The following is a 12,310-nucleotide window of genomic DNA, read 5'->3' on the forward strand; positions in this document are numbered from 1 at the left end:
GTGCTGATAGATAAGAACACCAGTGCAGGCAAACAGACATGCCCACATCAAGACAGCATCCACATGGAGTATGAGCAATGTCATCACTTGACACACACATATATGGTGATAATATCCAATCACCACTGTGTGTGAAATGTGTGTGACACAAACATGTCAGTGGCGTTAGTGTCATGTAGATTTGCAAAGACAAATATTTAATCATAATAAATGTGATACACATGTATGTTCAGCTGTACCTCTGTACATCTCTGTCAGTTACTGCGACCTGTCTCCATCATTATATCTTCCAGGTATGTTGCGTGCAAGACTGCTGCCTTATACCCACTTGGAGGATGAGGTCCTCATCCCATACCTCCTCAATAATCATCATGTACTCTTCAGCCATGTGCCACAGGATGCACAGCAGCGAGATGCCCAGTGGCAGGAACTTCGCAGGAAGGTAAATTATGTGGGTGGCCACAATCACACCTATCAGCAGGTGCACAGACACTGTACAGACCTAATTAGATGGGCAAAACAGCGTATGTATGCAATCACCAGGGAACAAGGTGCAACAGTTGGTGGGCCACCAACCCAGCCCCCACTCACACTTACCGAGGAGCTACTGGCCAACCTGGGGACACCTGCAGAACAACATCCAGAAGCTTTAGCTGATATTGTGGAGGTGGGTGTCTCTCAACCACCAAGCCTGGAGTTGCCTGGTAAGTCACTACTGCACATATAACAACTATATTTTATATAGTTACATGTGTCACTGTACAATATGTAATGTAACATCATATGCACACAAGTGCATACTCCATAGTATAGTCTATTGTACTGGCTTATGTGTTAACATGCACATTGCACCCTGTAGCTATCATACAGGTGTGGATAATGATCATACTGCTGTGTCACTCCTATTTAGGTACCTCTGGCGTTCCGCTGCAACAGCAGCCCATTGCAGGTGAGACTGTTATTATTTATCAGGCATGATAATGCACCGATATATCTGCCATGTGGCCATTTACCACATGTACACATAATGTATGGTCCTGTCAAAATATACAGGTCGGACCTGCAATGCATCACGATGGTTACCCATGTGCAATAATTGAAAACTATGTGAAACACCGACATGAAACCTCACAAACTGTCATTGCCAGATGTGTGGACAGCTGTGCATACAATGGTGGAGATGTTGTTCACTGTAGGGACATGTACTACAGATCAGAACTACACATGTGGGGGATACAAACAGTACTACTCAGTGAGCTGGAGTATGGCCAGCCCACAAGATTCACCTGTGTGGATTATACCCCTGCTATGAATGTCACACAATGTTATGTGCTATCTGACATGTCCATGACATTAAGTGGGCTGACTGCAACACTGCCTAATTATCCTGCAAAACATATCCCACATCCCAAACATACCACCCTTTGTCTGCATAACCCTGTCATCAGTGGAGCATATGACACCTATGGGTGTATTTCATATGGGACAACACTGACATGGAAATATATGCCCATCGCAACCATTTGGGCAACATATATTCACACATGACCATGGAGGATGGCCAGAGACATGAAGCAACACACACAGTAGAAGTGATGTGCATGTGTGTACACCCTGTTGTACAGTGGCTCCACATGATCCAACTATGGCCTTTGTATAATGGTGATATTGCAGATGTGAAACACTAAACATCCTACAGGCCTGTGCACATCGTGTGTAGGTGTGACATCAAACCACCACATAAGATGTGTTGAACATCTTGAGTGTATCACAACATGACAGCAGTCACCTGTACAGTATACATATACATACATGTGTTGCACAACATACACAGACAACCACATCAAGCCACAGATACAGTACATTCCCCTTGCTGGTGTCAGACATCACTGTCATCCTTGCTCCTCATGTGTGTGTGTGGTACACAGATGTCATGTGGGACATGGAGTACTGATGAGCTTGCCATGACTGCAACATGACTCCACATTATGGCTTAGTGTGTATACACCTCAATGACGTGGGTCACATTCCACAGTATAAATGTATTGTATCTGAACACAGTCATGGCTATGAACTGAGTCTGTAACTCACACTGTATAACAACAGAGAAGCCACATGATTCCCTGCAATGGCCATGCACATCAGCTAAATGTGCAGTATGTCACTGTATATCTGTAGGGCAGACGGTCAACATTGTGTCAGCGGAAGGTCTATGTCAGTATAACACATCCCTGCATTGGGACAGCATTACTCCACTGTATATTTGACAGGACACCATTGTGTTAAACATGTATGCATGTCATTCCACACATCAGCAGATCACGTCATACTACATGTGATTGTCATGGTCATATGCCGCACATCAGGCTGATGTACTGTTAACCTGTGCTGGTCTACATGGTGTAACACAGGAATGTATGCCAACTACTACTATAAATGTGTAAGGTGCATGCCTTCTGCTATGACACATGCATGCTGTATTGTGTAATGTGCATGCCTTCTGCTATGACACATGCATGCTGTCGTGTGCAACCCAGGGATGTATGATAACTACCACTATTATTGTCTGAGCTGAATGCCATCTGCCATATCACATGCATGCTGCATGCCTTCTGTCATATCACATGCATGTTGGGTGCCATAGCGTGTGTCTGTGTGTCTGTGCATGCCTGTGTGTGTGTGTGTGTGTGTGTGTGTGCGTGTGTGTGCGTGTGTGTGCGTGTGTTGTATAGATTGTAATGCACAGTTCTTGTCTGCCCCTCACAGGTGTTGATGTAGGTGCATTCCCCTCCTGCTGTCCATCTGATGTTAGTGTCCCCACAGACTCTAGCCGTGTGATGATGAACATATGATTGAGACACATGCAGGGTTGTCAGGGGCTGAATCTGTGCCCTTGTTTGCCATTCCACCTCTATCCCCCTCATCCCCGCACACAGTTCTCATGCCAACACATACCCCATCACCAGTGGCCATAGAGGAAGGACAGTTGGCATGTGGTAGCATGGAACAGGAAAGCGTGGAGGCTATGGAAGGTGTGCCAGCACACCATGGTGTCAGCCAACTGACTGGTGATGTCCCACACAGGCATGTGAACAGTGCTGCTCATAGGAGGACCATTCGCCAACATGCCCCTGCAAGACAGAGCACAGCAGCTGATGTCACCAGACGCATGTTTCAGGCTGTAATGAAGGTACAGGCATGTGCTGAATAGAACAACCGAGAAGGTCAGAGGCTTCAGAGGGCTGCTGTCTGTTCTTTAACCAACAACATTCTGGCAATGGCAAATGCTCACCACCATCTTGCTGATGTTTAGGATAGATGATTGGGTGACATGGTGGGAGTCCTTGATCGTGGCATGTCAATCCTTGAGTGTGGAATGTCTGTGCTGGAACATCTGGTAGGAGTGAGGCATCGGGCATGTGGACGTAGGCCAGCTACATCACCTGCTGTAGTTCTACGTGAATGTGCTACCTCACATGCCCACTCCCATAGTGGCGGTAGCAGCAGCAGTGCAGCTGGTGCTGTACTGTCCACACCAGGACACAGCAGGCCACGTGCACGTGGCCCTAGATGGTACAAACAGGGACACAGTTCCAGTGGTCATGTGTCATCAGACAGCACCCAATCTGCACCTCTGCCTAGTAGTGCCTGGGAAACCCTTGGCAGGCGCAGGTCATGTGGCTGTGGCTGGACACTGTGAACTGTAAAACCTGGCCTGTACAGTCTGCAGCTGTCAATAATACCACTGTGTAGGTAAGACACATGCCAGAACTGTGTGCGTACATACACAAACACACACCAGAATCAAATGTAGGGCACCGCAACACACACATGCATAACATCCACACACGCCCCATGAGATCAAAGGCCCTAACCCACACACATGATGTCATCCAATGGTGCAGCCTAGGCCTCTGGCAAACATTATCACCCTGCGCATATGATGATGCCTGTGCCACATCCCTGTCATCCACACCATCGATGCATGGACATGCTCATATGGTCTGATGCACAGGATGAACAGACTAGGAAGATAAGGATTACAATTGTTGTGTACTGTTGACAGGCAGCAGACATACCATGTACTACAGGTTTAGAATGCATTTTTTACTGTTAACAGTATGTGTCGTGTAACAATAGTAACTGCGTGTTGGTCTTGATGTTCTGCCTTCCTCCTTCAGGTCTAATTGCATGTGCTGGGGGATGTCAGTGTTTGCAGTTAGTGTCCCATATTTAAATGTAGACTACTCACAGGTCTGTATGAAAATACCAGCATGCACTTTGTAGCTTCCACATCACAGTTAGAAAGTCTCACTTTCCAAACACGTCTACTGATCTACTGATCCAAGAGCATTATAGCTGTGTATTAAGCTACTGTGGCTAGAGACGTCACATCCGTACTGGGTGACACCACAGGTACAGTTACATTACATGGAGTGGGGAGGTAAGAGAGCAGTCTAGCTGATGACAAGGGTAGAGGCCAGTGGAAAGCGTGTCGCCTCATTGGGAAGCAGTAATACACGTTCCCATGACAGGATGCAAACACACAAACATACCACACACTCAGGTATTCACACACAGGTATACACACACGCACACACACACAGTTGCTAGTGTTGAGGTGAGAACCCCTGCCTATGTGCAAATCATCCTTACAGTACTGTGCAATTACATGATGCGCCACAGAGATTACACATGTACAGGTAGTCAGAATGGCCTAAGATCGTGGAAATCAACAGGGATACTAGATTGCATTGACTGGATGGGGGAAGGGGTCTTATCAGTTCACTATGGTAACATACATCCTCACTCCAGGGACCAGACAGCCATACACACACACACACACACACACACACACACACACACACACACACACACACACACACACACACACACACACACTGTGGCATTCACAATTGAATACACCTATACATATACAGATACTTGACATGTGTGAAATCCAAACCCCTGCCTATGTCCTGCTTGCTACATTGCAGTCTGTACAGATGTCTGCAACAGTGTACAGGAGAGTGAACAACAACTGAGATGCATTCCCCACCATATGTGACATATATAGACACACACACAACCACACATGCCAGTACTGTGAATTAAACACCTGCCTATCTCAAGATAAGTATGACAGACTTGCAGCAGTATTGCATGTGCTACAAAGTGCACTGACTCTTTCTTTGGCAACTGTGCTGATATATGCACAATATATGCACACAGGAGGTCTTAACTTTTACAGGTGTCAAGTGATTTAACTTCAGTGTCACCCTGATTGCTGTCTAAGTTGTGTGTGTTCCCTTTAAATTAACAAAACCATAGCTTAGCAGTTACAAAGGTTATTGTAGGAATGGTTGTAACACACCTGTGAGCTGTCCTCAGCAAACATCCATCTGCAAAGATTCCCCATCACTTAGTTATGTCCACAAATCTGTCCATACCTGAAGTACAGCTTACTGTACTTTCAGCATATCACTATATACAGTTGGCGATGTTGAGGCTGCATTGCACCTGCATGATGTACTAAGACACACATCACCTCAAAAAATCAGCAACTGCACAGGCATGGTATCTGAGCGCACATCACTACATGTACATGTGTGTAGGTCCTACAATCCTGTCATTTGGGCATGTTTGTAGGCATTGCATTTTGTGGACATGTGTAATGACATACATGACACATGGAATGTTGTATGATATGATAGGTGTCATGGGTGACCAGTACAGAGGGAATATTACCTCTGTCAACATTGGTATCACACCTTTTGTACTGTTAGCATTCAGCAGCCATGGACCTATCTTCCATGTGCATGTGTGTATTGACTGTAACCATCTGTCTGTACAAAGAACAACAACAGCTATGCTATTTACATATATGTTGCATGAGTGTGGCATGTACATATCCAGGACAAGTACACGTATGTCATATCCAACCATGAGGGTGTTGTTTACTGGTGTACAGCAACAGTCATCTGTTAATACTGTCAATATCCGAGGGACCCTGGTATGTGTACAGCTTACCTGGTTACAAACAGTGGTATCATTGCATTGCATAACACATGATGCAACTGTTTCAGTACATGGGTACTCTGCACAGTTGATGTAGAGCTAGGTACAGTCCACCAGTCAAAGGTTACATGGTGTTGTACCATTATATGTCATACCACATGTATGTATGTGTGTTGGTGGTCTGAGGGCATGGTGGTTTCTTTGGATTATATCCTAGAATGCAGCTTTTGACACTGTGACCTGCACCTGACTCATCTGTGATGACTTTTGTTGGAGTACTGGTCTGTACGTGTGAGTGGCCTTTATATATGTGGGGACACCACCACCTGGAATGGTCCATACCAGTGTTATGGCCCACATGTCTGGTTCTGAGTTATATGGTGGTAGTGCTATTGTGCACTACAGAGCCTTCAGCCAGGTGTTACTCACTGCACAGATGTCAGCATTCCCCATTGTTGGTTCTACAGTGAGCAGCTGTGATTAGGAATGCTACACATCTAGCACTGGTTAGCATAAGCATGCAATGCAATTGTCTTCAAGGTGTCAGGGTGTTATCCTGTGTTTAGGACATTTGCCTTGGAATGGCACTATATGGGAAAATGCGACCTAGGTATTATCCCCACTCCCTTGAATCATGGATGCATGTGATCTGTAACAAAGGCTTGTCTTCTTTCAGTCATGTCATCCCAGAATGACAGACACTGGACAACCTCGTAATTACAGCAAGACATTGGCTCATTGTGTTGGTCAAGCAGTTGCCACTCCTAGCATGACATCACTGTGAGTGGTAGTATTGTGCTTGGTATAGAATGGTACATCTAAGGTGACGGACAGCAGCAGATGTTGTGTAGATAACCAGTGTCAGATATATGTAGTGCAGCATTCCTGCTAACAATGACAACTACTAACACCAGAGTCCATTACAATATGTTCTGTACATCTAACTGTAATAGCATGGCCACTGTGGCCTTCTGTGATTAGAATCAGAGTGCATCCCAAACAGCCCTGTGCTACTACGTGTATGAGCATGCCCAGTATAACCTTGTATAGTTGGAGTCATAGTGCATTCCAAACAGCCCTGTGCTACTAAGTGTGTGAGCATGCCCACTGACACCTTGTGTCAGTTATGTGCCTCTATGGGTATGAGCAATGCCATTGTAACCCTGTATAGTGATTGTAGTAGTCCATTCCACAAATGGGCATACTCCATCTCAGGAAGGACTCCTACTTTAAACACACAGGTTCACAGCTATGTACATCTTAACTGCCAGCATCCCTGTTGATGTCCGCAATCCTAGAAGGTCATGATGACTGCCTTGAAATGTGTAATCTCTGTGGCGCGATTCGTAACTCTGTAGCCATGTAATAGTGATCTGTAAATAGGCAGGTGTTCTGATCCCACCACTGGTGTGTGTGTGTGTGTGTGTGTGTGTGTGTGTGTGTGTGTGTGTGTGTGTGTGTGTGTGTGTGTGTCTGTCTGCCTGATGACAGCACAATGCTTTTTAGAGTACTCATACTCCGTACAATTCCTATACTCAACTTTGGCAAGGCTGATGATGTCACCCACCTAGGAATACACATCTGGGATTGCTGTGACTCAGTAATCTTGGTAGCACGTTTTGTAACTGCGTAAGGCTGTAGTGTGATAAAGTAGTTAGGTCAGTGTTCTAATCACAGACTTGCCATCTGTGTGTGTGTCTCCGTCTGGCTGAGGACAGAGCAATGCTTTTAGAGTACTCACACTCTGTACAATTCTTATACTCAACTTTGGCAAGGCTGCTGATGTCACTCACCTAGAAGTACACCTCTGGGGAAGTTGTAACCCAGTAGTCTCTGTAGTACATTCTGTAACTGCGTATTGCTGTAGTGTGTTAAAGTAGTTAGGTAGGTGTTCTATTCTGAGGCATAACAGGTGTGTATGTTTATCAAGTCATATCCTGTGTGTTGATGGCTGTGAGTGTTTAGCCACTGGATGTGTTGGGGATCGTGTTTTGTAGTTTCCTATATAGTGGCCATATATGTCACAATCAGCCAAGTGACTGGGTTGGCGAGACATACTTATACATTTGGCAATAGGCCTGGTGAGTAACATCAGCAACCCTATTATTACCCAGACTACAGTCTGAACCCACGTGTCGGACAGAAACACACTTGCCTTGGGATTAACACCAGCATATAATACAGGAGCTGCAGGTGTTTTCCTTTTCATTCTTTTCTAATGCTTTGGTGTCACGAGGTTTGTTCTTGGGATATATAATCTATATGTATGTATATATATATATATATATATATATATATATATATATATATATATATATATATATATATGGACATTAACACACATACATCTATGTAATTGAATACATGTCCTTTACTGTTGAATGGGTACATTTCCGTTATCGGGGCAACACTATTAATGCAACCATTCAGGTGTAATGCAGCTCATTAACATGCCTGCTCAGCACATGTCGATAAAAACTGCTTGTATTAATAATTAAATGTTTAACCAAGTAACTAGTCTAATTTTACACACATCTGACTGACAGATGTGTTAAGGTACTGCATTACAGCGTAGCGATCGCTTTAAAGTGTTGCCCCGGTAAGTCACACAGGCAGAAAATCAGTTATAAGGAAATACTTGCAAATAACATGACATTTCTTTCTTCTGTTAATTAGTCATGACATGGTGATATGTACACTGCATGAAATGCCTAACATGAAGTAACTGCCTGTGCTTACAGTTTACAAAGACATAGTCATGCTGACCATTTGCAATCAGACAGTTTTCAGTCCTCTGTGAGGCATGTGAAATGATGATTAAAAGACAGTGAAATTGCGATGTATATGTTTGCTGTGAAGGGCTTACACGACACAAGTTGTTAAGATTAGGCTTCAACTTGGATTAATTATGTAAAAGCCTTGTACAATAGCAACAGATGTATACATCGTAAATACAGTTATTTCCAGGCTCAGCGATGCCTTCCTAAATCCATGCCTGACACTCTTAAAAAACAAATGATCACTGTTTACTGACTGTAATCGCATCCTTGCGGCTTAAAGAAGCCAAGTCACTATAATTAGAGATGTTGAGGATGGGTATTTGAAAAAGAAAACATTTTCTACAATGCCTGATTTCCCTATAATGGACAGACTGCTGTAACAGTAGGCCTGTGTCTTTTTTTTTTTTTTCACTATTCTGCTTTCGGGCAAATAATTTCAATGTGGGTGCTGAGATCTGACTCCACCCTCAAGCCATGTTATTTGGATGTTAATGTTAACAGTTGTGTGTAAATCAGTTAAATGGATAAAATGTAAAAATAAAATTAAAACAACTGTAACTTCTACATTTTACACACACATGTTAAGACTAACACAAATACATGGTTTGACACTGGATTCAGAAGTCAGCAACCACATTAACAGTGTTGCCCCAATAACGGAAAAGTACCCCCGTGCAAACGCACTTAAACATGCTTACTGGTGCTTATATATGTTTACTACTGCTTATTTGTGCTTACACCTGCTTAAAAGTAACTTATTCTTTATGACACTAACACTGAGATTGAATGACATTAATTAAACATTTCATGCAGTACTCCAGTTCACATGTACATGTTCTTATGTATGTTGTACAGCAAAATGATGTATGAATATGTTTATATACACATTCCACATGGAAAATGATATGTGCTAGTGTGGGACTCGGACCATGAATGCCTGTCCGTTAGGTGAATGCTCTGACCAATACACTATTGCTGTGCTGCTTCAGTTGCATATATACCCATATACCCATGTCTCCTAGTTCCCCAAACACCTACCCCAACACTTCACTAACACTACAGTCATCCATTCTCCAGTTGGATTCACGGTGTATCCACACCAGTACACACTGACTGCTCCCTACCCCTGTAGACCCATCCCATTGGTTGACTCACTACACGTATCCTCAGGAATCCCTAACATTTAGTCCACAAACATTGGTGACATGAGTGACCAATAGGACAGTATTCACAATTTTTGCTTTGTCCCACATGGGACACACTTGTCTTTATGTCAAGATTAGACTCTTACTTCCTTACATACTTACTCCCGTTAACATGACATTACAATGAATTAGTCTGTCTCTATGGTAATGTACACCTTACACATGAGAACTAATTATGTACATGTTCGGCGTGATTCTTTTACAAATAGTAGTAATAGTTTAGTAATTGGCGTTGTCGTTGCAGGCAGATCACAGGGATAATTCCCTGTGTGAGACAGTCCTCACATTTGATTTATTCAGCACAGCACTGACTTCTGACATTATACACACTTCTGCGTTTTAGCAATTGTGTCCATTCCCTCTTATGCACTACCTATTATTCTATCTACTGTCGAGGTTTGTAAGGGCACATTCATGTGTTTATGTCTGCAAATTGAATGGATATGTTACAGGGAATGTACTTCTACATATAGATGTATGCATGTGTGTATGTATACATACTTATAACTAACTTGCTGGCCTTCATGAGGTGGCCCAATTAAAACCAGGCCATTCAACCATGACATGCCTGGATCCATAATCACATACCCATGGTTCCTTGACCCCACCCGAGTTCGACATACACGCAATCCATCCATTATCCAGTTGCTTTCACAGCCATGACACACCTTCACACATTGCCCTCCCCCCAGTGTTAGGGGGCCTACATGTATATTGTCCCATCACATGTATTATCATGCTCTCCCACCATTTAGTCCTTGAACATACCTGCCCTTGTTTGTGTAATGCACGGAGATCCAAATATGCTGTCACTTTTTGGTAGTATGTGTGTGTGTGTGTGTGTGTGTGTGTGTGTGTGTGTGTGTGTGTGTGTGTGTGTGTGTGTGTGTGTGTGTATGTGTATATATATATATATATATATATATATATATATATATATATATATATATATTTATATATATATATATATATGTGTGTGTGTGTGTGTGTATATATATATATATATATATATATACATTTCCTGTGCTGGGCACTGCTTACACCCGCACAAGCACACTCAGATTTGCTTACTGTTTGTTATAGATATTTACTGCTGCTTATTTGTGCTTACTTGTGCCTTATTCATTATGACAGTACCACTTTGAATGGATTTGGTTAAAAGTCCCATGCGATACCCAAGTTCACTTTTACATGTTATTATGTCAGTTTTACAGCAGAACGACATTCATTCCACATGGAAAATGATATGTGCTATAGTTGAACTTGAATCGTGAATGCCTGTTTGTTAGGCGGATGCTATAACCACTACACTTTTGGTGTGCTGCTTCATTTTGATGTATACCCATGGTTCATAGTTACCCGAACACACGCCTTAACACTTCACTAACACAGCAGTCATCCATTCTCCAGCTGGAGAAACCACACCACTACACATGCACCACTCCCTATTGTTCTAGACCCATCCCGCATGTTGACTCACTCTAAGTATATTCAGACGTCCCAAGCTTATAGTCCTGGAACATGCATTTATATAACAGTCAGGGTGTTCAAATAGTCTGCCGGTTTTTGTTTCATCTGACTGGGGACTGGGGACTGGGGACTGGGGACTGGGGACTGGGGACTGGGGACTGGGGACTGGGGACTGCCCTGTACCTGTTTGAAAGTCAGACTCAGCGCGTGGACAAAGTTAGTCCTACTTACCATCCTAACTGTGGTTGGAGACGCAGGAGGTTTGCTCACCTCTGACCAGCTTGATATGACAGCACTAAATAATACAGGAGTTTTGCTGCTGTTTTCTTTTGCATTCATTATTAATGCTTTATTGTGACCATGTTTGTTCTTTACAGATATATTTATGTATATAAATATATATATATATATATGTATATATCTGTACATACACATGCATATACATCTACATGATTATTTATTTTGATCTTATTGTTGAATGACTGTGCTGTCTGCTATGTTTGTGATAACATCAGAGTTAAGTATAACTGCCGTGGCTTAGTGGCAAATCGCATTGGTTGTGATGTGTAGGATCCTGGCGTCCAGCCTTGCCGAGGCAGTTTATTGTGTTGCTGGGCAGAACAAGGGCCGTTAGACAAAGGGTGAGTACAACACTTTCAGCAGTGGTTTTCCATTTCACCATATTTAACCGCCGCATCCCGTCATGCAAACACCTTCTCCATTCTTACTGTGATACGTCACTCCAATTCACATTTCAGTAGTATTATATCGTTATACAGCATAAAAATGTTAGAATATGCTCATATACAGATTCCACATCATAAATGGTGGGTGTTG

This window comes from Protopterus annectens, chromosome 2.part2 (assembly GCF_019279795.1).
Source record: "Protopterus annectens isolate FY-2018-M chromosome 2.part2, PAN1.0, whole genome shotgun sequence".
NCBI classification, from domain to species: domain Eukaryota; kingdom Metazoa; phylum Chordata; order Ceratodontiformes; family Protopteridae; genus Protopterus; species Protopterus annectens.